This window comes from Corythoichthys intestinalis, chromosome 1 (assembly GCF_030265065.1).
Source record: "Corythoichthys intestinalis isolate RoL2023-P3 chromosome 1, ASM3026506v1, whole genome shotgun sequence".
Lineage (NCBI taxonomy): Eukaryota > Metazoa > Chordata > Actinopteri > Syngnathiformes > Syngnathidae > Corythoichthys > Corythoichthys intestinalis.
In genome coordinates this window covers 22,333,463-22,345,640 of record NC_080395.1, presented here as the reverse complement: position 1 = coordinate 22,345,640, position 12,178 = coordinate 22,333,463, and positions in this window count along the sequence as shown.

Here is a 12,178-nt window from a genome sequence, read left to right as displayed (position 1 = left end):
TGACATTTGATCAGCAGAGATAGTTAGCTCTGATTGGTTCAAATGTGCATGTTTTCTGGAGCAGGAAAAAAAAGGTTGTTGAATTGATGCGACAAAAAAGGGGAATTCAACATAAAATCGATCAAAACTTTATGAGCAACGAAAGAGTTGAGGAAGCTTATTTATCATATTTACTTTTATTTGCTCTGATGGGGAGGTTCAGAACATCTTAGCCGTCAAAATGCACTTTGGACTTATATTTGTTCATTTATGTTAGGCTACTTTTTCATTTCCTTATTATTTGAAAAAGTCATTGTTTGCGCGATTTTCAAAATATATTCCATTTCACTGCATAATATCAGTCATTTGTACTTATTTTTCTGAATGTATGTTACTTATATTTTTATTAGTAAAAAAAAAGTAAATGTTTACATTAACTTCAATTTTAATATACATCCTATGTTCTTAAGTAGTTAAAATTGAGTTTTGGCGTTTAGTATGTAGGAAATGAGGGAAAATAAAAATTAGGAGATGGAGGTTGGGGTTATTGCTGTTTTTGTTAACTTTTATTTTGCAAATCATTGAAAAAAATAACAGTTTTGATTGAAAATCAGTTTTCATATGTGTTATAGAAATAACTGTGCTAAAACAGTTTTCTTTGCATTTCAGTAGATAAAGAGGTTTGACCTCCCTCCCCCAAAAAACTGAAAGAATAGATAAATAAATAAATAAAATTTCTGACTCCGTGGCGACCTTCACGTCGGGGAGTTCCGGCAAGAAATTCTAGCCACTTTCACCCCTGAATGTAGGTAAATAATATTGCATTGAATCGATGATTATAGAGTAATATCAGCAAATATCGTATCGTTGTCCAAAGAATTGATAACGTATCATACTACCATGGACTTGATGAAACACTTGTAATATACACTATATACATATACAAACACCAACTGTATTAAAGTTGGGGCGTTATCATAAACTTCATAATTATATTGACGGGACAGAATCCCCAGACACTGCGTTTTCGTTGGGGGCCGTCCCACACTCTGCTTCAGTTATTCGCAGTCGGTCTTAGTTCTTCTCAAACATGCAGCGACCCAACGCTGGATTTAGGTTGGAAAAAGTACAAAAGCTGTACCGCATACAAACAGGAAGCAAGGGCATAGGTTTGGTCTCAACATTGGTAGGGACGATATAGCAGCATAAGCTGCATGTACACTTTTTGCTGGGGACGGGACATTAAAAAGACCAAACAGATTATTGAACAGGGGTCAGGGCTACATTTCTCACAAATATGAGCTAAGATATGATGATCAATGCAAAATAAATCTGTATTGACTTATACTAACTTTCATGCGTAATGGTTAAGGTGAAACAACGTTCAATTCAACCTTTGTTTTCAAAAACTACTAAAGAACCATTTGAAGGGCAAGTCCCTTTATTGAAAAAACGGGGAACTATCCAAGAATGGGTCCACTTTTGGGGGCACTGGAGCACCCCAAGACTCAAACTAAAATATTGCAACATAAAAGTGATGCGGGAAAAAAACAATGAAAAACAATATGAGCTGTCCAAAGACCGATCTACATCTGAGCCATACTAGACTACCCCAAGACTTTAAATAAAGGGGCTTGCACTCTGAAGCAGCCGCGTTGCATTACCGTGATGCACATAATGCAAGTAATGATCCAAATGAGGGATGGCAAGCTTGACGGCAGTCGTTTTGCAGGTTAGCAAGTTCACACAGTTTAATGTTTGCCAACTCTGATGCAGGTCGGATTTTCAGTACCAAAATTAGTGTTGTGTTCCCCACCTCCACAAGATTGACATCTTTTTACATACAGTGGCTGCTGCTGGCTGAAAAAAAATTCTAATATCCCTCCTCTTATAAGGGGGCGGAGGAGGCGGCATGTTGTCAATATGAATCTGTCGGGGTTGTATGTGTCTGTGTGCCGGGAGGGTGTGTGTGTTTTGGGGGGGGGGGGGGGGTCAGGTCATCAGCCAATCAAAGGTGCGTTTGAGGGGGAAAAAATGAACTGGCACATTCAGCAAGTGAAAAGGGATAAAGTTTGAACATAATGAAAATAATTCATTAAATAATGGTAGGGTGTATTCTATCTTTACAACATATGTGAAGATAATCTAAATTTTTATCATATTATATAAATATAATAATTATCATCACATAACTGAATTCATAATGAAATTTAAATAAGGTTGCTTCAGAGTTGGTGGGGACAATTTGAACATCCTGAAACGTTGGTAGTGTTCTGTCCCCACCGTCCCTATGCAAACCTACGCCCTTGACAGGAAGGATTGTCTTGGGAGTGATTTGTCTGAGGATTCAAAGTAATTATATTTTTCGTACCATGCATGCATTTTGAAACGTTGTGAAAAAATCAATGGGAGGACTTAGCCGCTACAGCATTGCCATTATACTTCGCAATATTTCCGTAAAATAAATGCTAACTGCCTGTTTTTTTTTTTGTTTGTTTGTTTGTTTGTTTGTTTTGGGGTTTTTTATGCTTTTAACCAAGAATCAAGACTGTTTTACGTCCATATGTATAAAGAATTCAGGCATTTAAACATTTATTCAAAAGAATTTTCAACCTAAAAAGCTCGCTGTGGTGATAAGGCGGCGCCACAGTGGCTTAAAGACTTGCAGCACATTTGACATATTTACGTAAAATAAATGCTAACTGCCCGTTTTTTGGTTTTTTTTTTTTGCTTTTAACCAAGAATCGAGACTGTTTTACATCCATATCTATATAGAATTCTGGTATTTAAGCATTTATTCACAAGAATTTTCAATGTAAAAAGCTTTTTGCCTGGGTTTCCACTCGGTCAGCTTTGACGGAATTAGGCCCCGCATCCCGTCAATACATTAAGAAGTCTGGCACTATGTAAGACCTACTTTAACTCTTTCAGACCTGCATCTTTTTCTGCTGGACAAAAAAAAAAAAAATCTGCGCTGATTTTTACTCAAACACCAGAACAAAGTGCAATTTTTTTAGTCGAGGCTATTCCATGCTTTTATTCGTTTTTTTTTTTTTTAATGTTAATGTTAATGTGTTTTTCATGAGAAATTAGCACTTTATATTATCTTTCTTGAACTTGTGTTTGGTCAGCCATTTTCAAAGAGCCAAAAATAGCGTATAGCCAAATTTCATGATTTGATTTTGATGGGTAAAGTTTCATCTAACCATCTCCTAGAAGTGGCAAAGCAACTAAACTCAGTATTTATTGGTTTAGAGACATGAACGCATCATGTACTTCAGCAGCGTACTTAGGTCTGAAAGGGTTAAAAAGAGAAAAACGACTTACAAATCCCTCTGAACCTTGATTTATTTGAATGCCACAAAAAAAAAAAAAAAAAAGATATTTAATGTTTAAACATTGTTATTTGTTTGGGAAAAATATTCACTCATTTTGAAGTGCCTGAAACACATTCCAAGGTGACAAACGGATTCAACAGAAGGTTATAGTACAGGCCTTAGATGGTGAAATCCCTCACCTTCTAGCAATAATATATTGACTACAACTCTTAAACATTTGGGACTACTGGCTCACGCAGTTAATCACAAAGTAGTGCTAATCACCCTTTTGTGTGTATTTGTGATTTCACAACAGTGGTGGCTTAATATACCATGGTTTTCGGTCTATAAGTAGCACCTGAGTATATTTTGCAACAGCCCAAAATTGCGCAATGAAGAAGAAAAAAACATATATTAAGTCGCACTCAGTAGAGATGTCCAGATCGATCGGCATCCGATTGGGTCCGATCACGTCAATTTCAAAGTATCGGAATCGGAAAAAAAATATCGGCCATGCCTTTTTTTAATGTATATATATTTTTTAATTAAATTGATTTCTAATTGTATTTAACGTTACAAACATAATATGTTAAACTCATCCAGAGTCTTTAGTTTAGGCTTAAGGTAGGGTTATCAAATTTATCCCGATAACGGCGGTAATTAATTTTTTAAAAAATGCATCACGATAAAATATTTAACACAATTACTGCATGCACGCATAGTCGCGGTCAATCTGTAATGGTGCCGTTTTACCTATATAGAGAGATAAAAGGCAGCGTACAATGAGTAGAGTGAATTTTAGCAGCCTTTGAAGCCTTTTATTAATTGGCTAAAGCCTTACAATCCCTCTCCCTATGATTAGAAATATCATGGGAAGCAATGTGGGGAAGCAAGGTAGCAATTGACCTTTTTCTTAACACCTTATGTTACTTCCCAAAGCAGTGAAGATATATCAATTGGTAGCACAACGCACAGTCATGGTTCCACTTCCCATCATGCACTTGGCCATGGCTACAGTATCATTTACTGAAAGCTCAACAAATACACTAGATGGCAATATTTAGTCACAATATACAAAGTCACAAGTCTTTCTATCCGTGGATCCCTCTCACAGAAAGAATGTTAATAATGTAAATGCCATCTTGAGGATTTATTGTCATAATAAACAAATACAGTACTTATGTACTGTATGTTGAATGTATATATTCGTCCGAGTTTTATTCATTTTTTTCTTAATGCATTGCCAAAATGTATATGATTGGGAAACATTTTCGTGAACGATTGTAATTGAATCGGGAGCAAAAAAAAAAGCAATCGGATCGGGAAATATCGAGATCGGCAGATACTCAAACTAAAACGATCGGGATCGGATCGGAAGAAAAAACATGATCGGAACAACCCTAGCGCTCAGGTCACATTTTGGGGAGGTCATTTTATTTAACCAGAGACCAAGCACAAACATTATACATTATAGTAGTAACAAAACAGAGAAAAAGTGCTAAATAGGTATCTGTTAACATATTAACAGTTATTCAGATAACGGTAAACAAAACAAACCCTCGACTTCACTCCAAATTACTACCACACTACCAAATCCATTCAAGTCTTCAGTAACACTTTTGAACAACTGCACCGACTCAAAGTAGAGGGCACGCCTCGAGTATAAGTATCAACATATAAGTCGCTAGCTCAGCCAAACTATGAAAAAAAAAAAAAATGCAACTTACAGTCCGGAAAATACGGTACAAGTTCAATTTGTTCCACAACCATGTTCTTAACTAGTGTTGCACCGATTTTTTAGGCTACCGATTCCGATTATTGGATGTGTGGTATCAGCCGATGCCGATGCTGTACCGATTACACGTTTTGTGTGTATGGGTGGGGGGGGGGCTCTTATATTACAAAATTGTGTCATACTCACTTGAATGTAAAGTCATTGTTATCATGGCTTAGTCAGACATAGGGATGTTTTACAAAAATTGATTCCGAGATATATCGCGACATTACGTAGCGCAAATCTTGTATCAATTCAAAATCTGTCTGTATCAATCCTTACACGTGTGTTTTGGGAGGAAATACACAATTCAGTTTCTGCACTTCTACTCCCGTCCAGTAGTTGACAGCACTCACAGAGGCATGGAGTATTTAGAATCCTGCATTTGAGCAGATTTGGACTACAGCAGGAGCAGGTTTGAACAAAAAAAAAAAAGAAAATGTTATTATGAAACCCATAGTTTGTTCAAACATAAAACAAAGCATTTTTACTTGAATGTACTTATGTCCATTTTGATTTGTTTTTTCTAGGGCTGTCAAAATTATCGCGTTAACGAGCGGTAATTAATTTTTTAAATTAATCACGTTAAAATATTTGACGCAATTAACGCACATGCCCCGCTCAGATTAAAATGACAGAAGTGTAATGTCCGCTTGTTACTTGTTTTTTGGTTTTTGGCGCCCTCTGCTGGCGCTTGGGTCCAAATGATTTTATGGGTTTGGGGAGTGAGCTTGGTGTAATGTCAATGGCGAGCTACTAGTTTATTTTTTGATTGAAAATTTTACAATTTTTAATAAAACGATAACATTAAGAGGGGTTTTAATATAACATTTCTATAACTTGTACTAACTTTTATGTTTTAAGAACTACAAGTTTTTCTATCCATGGATCGCTTTAAGAGAATGTTAATAATGTTAATGCCATCTTGTAGATTTATTGTTATAATAAACAAATACAGTACTTATGTACCATATGTTGAATGTATATATCCATCTTGTTTCTTATCTTTTCATTCCAACAATAATTTACAGAAAAATACGGCATATTTTATAGATGGTTTGAATTGCGATTAATTACAATTATTTAATTTTCTTAGCTGTAATTAACTCGATTAAAAATTTCAATCGTTTGATAGCCCTAGTTTTTTCTAATGATCTAATGATTGTAATAACCATCTTCTAGTGTAGTATTGGGATTAATCGGGATCGAATAGAATCGTGACCTGTGTAATGTGATACTAATCGTATCGCCAGATATGAGGCAATCCACACCCCTGGTCAGACACTGCTTAACTCATCGGTTGCCATAGACGGTGCTAGAGGGCTGGCAACGAATGAAATTTCGTTCACCACCCTCCCACATCAAATTAGTTGGACATCTACAAGTGATAAACTCATTGAAATTCATAGCAGAGAATGATTAGACGCCAAACGATTGGACATCTATCATCATCTTGGGAAGGGCGACAAGCACTGAAATGAATAAAAATTGCATTAACACATTAGCTTTAATTGAGAGAAATAGAAAACTACATTTTATGTTAGCGTGTGTTATCTGTGTTGCATTTGTTGCCAGCCTCTCCCAGTTAAAATGCATTGGACGTCTATCGCCGTCAATGGTCGAGAATGAGTTAATGGAGAATAAGCTGTGCATGGGAGCGTGTATTTGATGTCATCATTAAATGGACTCTACTCCGCTCGGAGGAAAATGTTTTCTGTCGAAACAGCAAGTCGATCTGTTGTGACAGCTCTTTCATCCAAAAGCGCAGGTTCTACGCCACAATCTCATTTGGATCATCACCGGGGTCTAGCGGAAGACAGGTCGGAGACCGGTCGAGCCAGGTTGCGACGTGTCTTGGACGGGGGCGTTCGGGGGAGCGGTCGGGCGGAAAGCACGCCATTCTCTGTCGCCAGTGACTCCGAGAGGTCATGTCGCTGTTTGGGCGATTGACTCGATGACTCGGGACTGGATGCCAAAGACGAGGCTGACAGACAAATGTGTCTTCCACTTGTCTTCACTTTTCAAGCGCTCTGGCCTTGGCAACCCGCGGATCACCTCGCTGTGACCTTGCCATCTGTCACGCACCACTGCCTGGCCAATAACATTCGGAGTGTCATCATTAAAGATGGCAGCACGGTGTCTGCCTCACACAGCAATAGTATAATACTAGCCCTGTGAAAACTAGAAGAATTATAGTAGTGGATGGTAATAGTTGAAAAAATACTTTAGACACAGTTTATTATCATAGTTTACTCAAAAAAGTATATACGTAAAATGATTTTTTTTTTTTTTCATAGCGAACGATATATATATATATATATATATATATATATATATATATATTTTTTTTTTTTTTTTTTTTTTTTTTTTACTGGAATAAAACGTTTTTGTTTAAAATAAGTTAGTCTACAATGAAAAAAAAACTAGAGAGTTGTTAACCTTTTTCTCATATATGAAGTATTTACATCAAATTAGTCACATAAAACAGTAGACTAAATTAAAAACACAAAGTCAGTAAAAGAAATAAATTTAGGGCTGTCAAAATTATCGCGTTAACGGGCGGTAATTAATTTTTTAAATTAATCACGTTAAAATATTTGACGCAGTTAACACACAAATGCCCCGCTCAAACAGATTAAAATGACAGCACAATGAAAGGTGTACTTGTTGTGTTTTTCGGAGTTTTGCTGCCCTCTGCTGGCGCTTGGGTGCAACTGATTTTATAGGCTTCAGCACACATGAGCATTGTGTAAGTAATTATTGACATCAACAATAACGGGTTACTAGTTTATTTTTTGATTGAAAATTTTACAAATTTTATTAAAACGAAAACATGAAGAGGGATTTTAATATAAAATTATATAACTTGTACTAACATTTATCTTTTAAGAACTAAAAGTCTTTCTATCCATGGATCGCTTTAACAGAATGTTAATAATGGTAATGCCATCTTGTTGATTTATTGTTATAATAAAGAAATACAGTACTTATGTACCGTATGTTGAATGTATATATCCATCTTGGGTCTTATCTTTCCATTACAACAATAATTTACAGAAAAATATGGCATATTTTATAGATGGTTTGAATTGTGATTAATTGCAATTAATTACGATTAATTAATTTTTAAGCTGTAATTAACTCGATTAAAAATTTGAATCGTTTGACACCCCTAGAAATAATGTAAATCAAATGGAATAAATATATTCAAATATAATAAAATGATAAGAAAGAAAATAAAAAGTGGCACTTCACAAAGAAGCACTGACTGTTACATAGGGTAGTAAAAGAAGTGCCTTCTTCGTCTGGGCTTTCGGTTGCGGGGGCTAGGGGAAGGGGGATGGTGGTGGTGGTGGTGGTGGTGGGGGGGTGGGGGCTCCAGTCCAGCACCGCCCTGCAGCAACTTCTCGACCCCTTCCCTTTCTTTTCTGCCCGGGTATCCTTCTTGGGCTCCGGCACGGGTCGCTGGCTTAGTGCCAGTGGGTCGACAGGGTGTCGCCCACTCCACGTGGGGGCCCTGTCCTGCCCCGGGCCTATCGGGCCGTGGGGGTCCCGCGGTGTGCTGTGTCGGTTGGGGGGTTGTGGCGGTGGCTGGTGGGCCAGATGGACGGGCAGTGGTGGGCTGTCCCCTCAAACCTTTCAGAAGGCAGGTTAATGGGGGCACGGATGGTCCAAGAGACCACCCTGGATCCCGGGGGGATGACGACGGCCCTCTTGCTGGAGCTGTGAGAGGAGGGGTGGGCTGCGCTGGCTCACCCCCCAGATTTGCCGAGGAGTGGCCGTGACTCTGGGGCAACCCCTGCGCAGAATTTCCTCTTGCCTGCAGGACTATCACGTTTCACGCATGACTGGGTGCAATTCGACACACTCAAGTACAGAAACTATAATTGCCAGGATTGGCGTTTAGGCAGCATAGAATAGGATGTCAACATATCCGCACTTATGATTTACATAATACTAGGTTCTACACCTTACATTGCTGATTTGTGTACACTACACCCCACCTTATCACCTCATTCTGACTCTCCCCCTTCCTTTTTCTATTGCTTGGTATACCAGACTCACCGCTGTTCCAGGGATTGAGTCTGGCGACCGTCCGGCGGATCAAATTCCGAGGGCGGAGCAAGCCTTAGAATACAGACAGCAGAGTGGACCAATCAGTGACGGGCAGACGTGACGTTGTTAAAGTGACAAGTAATTAGCGTGAGTGGAGAATGGAGAAGTTTATTCAACATGGCTAGCGCGAGCCATGTTGACTGTTGTCAATGACTTGTTCCGATGTGTTTTTGGTAATTTAAAACTGGTTTTACCGTGGATTGGAACATATTCTTGGCTCTCCCGTTTGCCATCTGTGTTGTTGTAGACACAACTTTCGGCACGCAAGAGTGACGTTTCTCGTTAAGAACACGTCACGCCAATAAACGAATCTGATGGGATGATTGATTTTGTACCTTGCTCGACAGGCCGTTAATGGGCTGGGTCCCAGACTATTTCTCACAGTGTTTGAAAAATACAGGGAGAATAGTCTGGCTGTGCCAGGCAACTTTTTCTCCGCTGTCATCAGGCCCCCCTTATGGTGTCAACCGGAAATATAAATAGCTAACGATAGCATTACTATATTCATAGTTAGCGTAGGCATTGAATGTATTTCTTGTTGTTGTTTGTTCTTCTCGTCTCTCCTTTTCAATTTTCCTTTCTGTCCTCCCATAACCCCTCCCTGCTTGCTGCATTCTCGTAATAGACGAAACACAATAAATAATCACAATGGTGACACATTAATGTGACACATTAAAACTGTTTAGACCAACAACAAAAAAAGAAGTGCCTTTAAAGCTTGGTTGCTATAATTTATTTTTAGCAGTATACAAAACGCATGTGCCCGTGAGAGTTTTTATATATCTATTGCTTGAATGTTTTTGAAACGTTTATGAGTGAATATTCATGTTTTAATGGTTAATTTTGATATTGCGTCAATAGCGTCTTCCATTGTTCATGACAAGCATTAAGTTAACAAGGTTTTGGGAACAGCTTTTTTAATTTTTACATTATACTTGGAGTGCCATATATGATTTGAAAAACAGCAACAATAGATTCTTTTTGAGGGACTGTTAGCGATCTTAAAAACTGTAGGCTGGCTTCATTCCCGCCATGGTCATGGCTGATCACATCTCAAGTCTTGATCATAACATAAATCAAACGATAATAAAATATTCTTTATCGTCTGCGAAGAACAACTAATATTACTAGTGAGGAATTGTGACAGCTCCTTGGTGTCCATAATCTGTGTCATAGACACAAAACACACAAACACGATTTAACCCTTGCCTTGTTCTCGGGAAAACCAGTAGTCAAGTGGGATTACACGCACCTGGCCTGCACGTCTGCCGCGAACACGCTCATGTCAGTCCCAGGGAATCACGCTCACTGCAGCTACCCGACCTTGAAAATCACCTGTGTCACTCGTGCCCGGTGGTCTCAGTGCCACCTGTCTGATCGTATGGAGCGTCCCTGCCGATAACCTATCCAAAACTTCCAGGATAGACTTCCAAAAATCCTTTGTGCTGAGAAGCCTTCAATGTGCCGTTAAGATAATGTTCACACGCATCTGAGAAAAAAACAACAACAACCATTTACAATGGTGCCATCAGGGTGTTTCTGAAATGTAAACTGACCATTATTGACGGTGGAAACTTCACGCTCGACTTTAAGGAGCTTGACTTTTGCGCTTCTCCAAGTTTCCCAAGGGCCAAAATATCCAAATGAATCGCAAATTTTAATTTTACCTGAAAAGAGGATGTGGGACCAGTGGGCCATATCATTTGCTGATGTCACAATTTTCTACTACGTAAAATATGAGAGCACCTCATTTATATTCACACAGTGTGAAACTTGAGCCTGTTCAGATGAACACAAAGCCAATATCCTGGCAGGAATTGAAGAAAATCACACACAAAGCTTTTATAGCAGTTAGGCTTGAAAAGCTCAGAATGATCAGACTGGAGGACCTTAGCAATGTCTTTAACCACATCAGGGCCGAACATCTCGCTGACTTGCAGGCAGGTAGTATTAATGTCTCTGCCACAGTATGGGACTTTTTGGATTTAGCAACAAGTTCAGCAACAAGGTACAGTGGGGCAAATAAGTATTTAGTCAACCACTAATTGTGCAAGTTCTCTCACTTGAAAATATTAGAGAGGCCCTGTAATTGTCAACATGTGTAAACCTCAACCATGAGAGACAGAATGTGGAAAAAAAAACAGAAAATCACATGGTTTGATTTTTAAAGAATTTATTAGCAAATCATGGTGGAAAATAAGTATTTGGTCAAAACCAAAAGTTCATCTCAGTACTTTGTTATGTACCCTTTGTTGGCAATAACGGAGGCCAAACGTTTTCTGTAACTCTTCACAAGCTTTTCACACACTGTTGCTGGTATTTTGGCCCATTCCTCCATGCAGATCTCCTCTAGAGCAGTGATATTTTGTGGCTGTCGTTGGGCAACAAGGACTTTCAACTTCCTCCACAGATTTTCAATGGGGTTGAGATCTGGAGACTGGCTAGGCCACTCCAGGACCTTGAAATGCTTCTTACGAAGCCACTCTTTTGTTGCCCTGGTTGTGTGTTTGGGATCATTGTCATGCTGAAAGACCCAGCCACGTCTCATCTTCAATGCCCTTGCTGATGGAAGGAGATTTTCACTCAAAATCTCTCGATACATGCCCCCGTTCATTCTTTCTTTACACAGATCAGTCGTTCTGGTCCATTTGCAGAAAAACAGCCCCAAAGCATGAGGTTTCCGCCCCCGTGCTTCACAGTGCATATAATTCAGTATTCTTTTTCCTCCAAACACGAGAACCTGTGTTTCTATCAAGAAGTCCTATTTTGTTTTCATCTGACCATAACACGTTCTCCCAGTCCTCTTCTGGATCATCCAAATGCTCTCTAGCGAACTGCAGACGGGCCTGGATGTGTACTTTCTTCAGCAGGGGGAAACGTCTGGCAGTGCAGGATTTGAGTCCCTGGCGGCGCATTGTGTTACTGATAGTAGCCTTTGTTACTGTGGTCCCAGCTCTCTTTAGGTCATTCACTAGGTCCTCCCGTGTGGGTC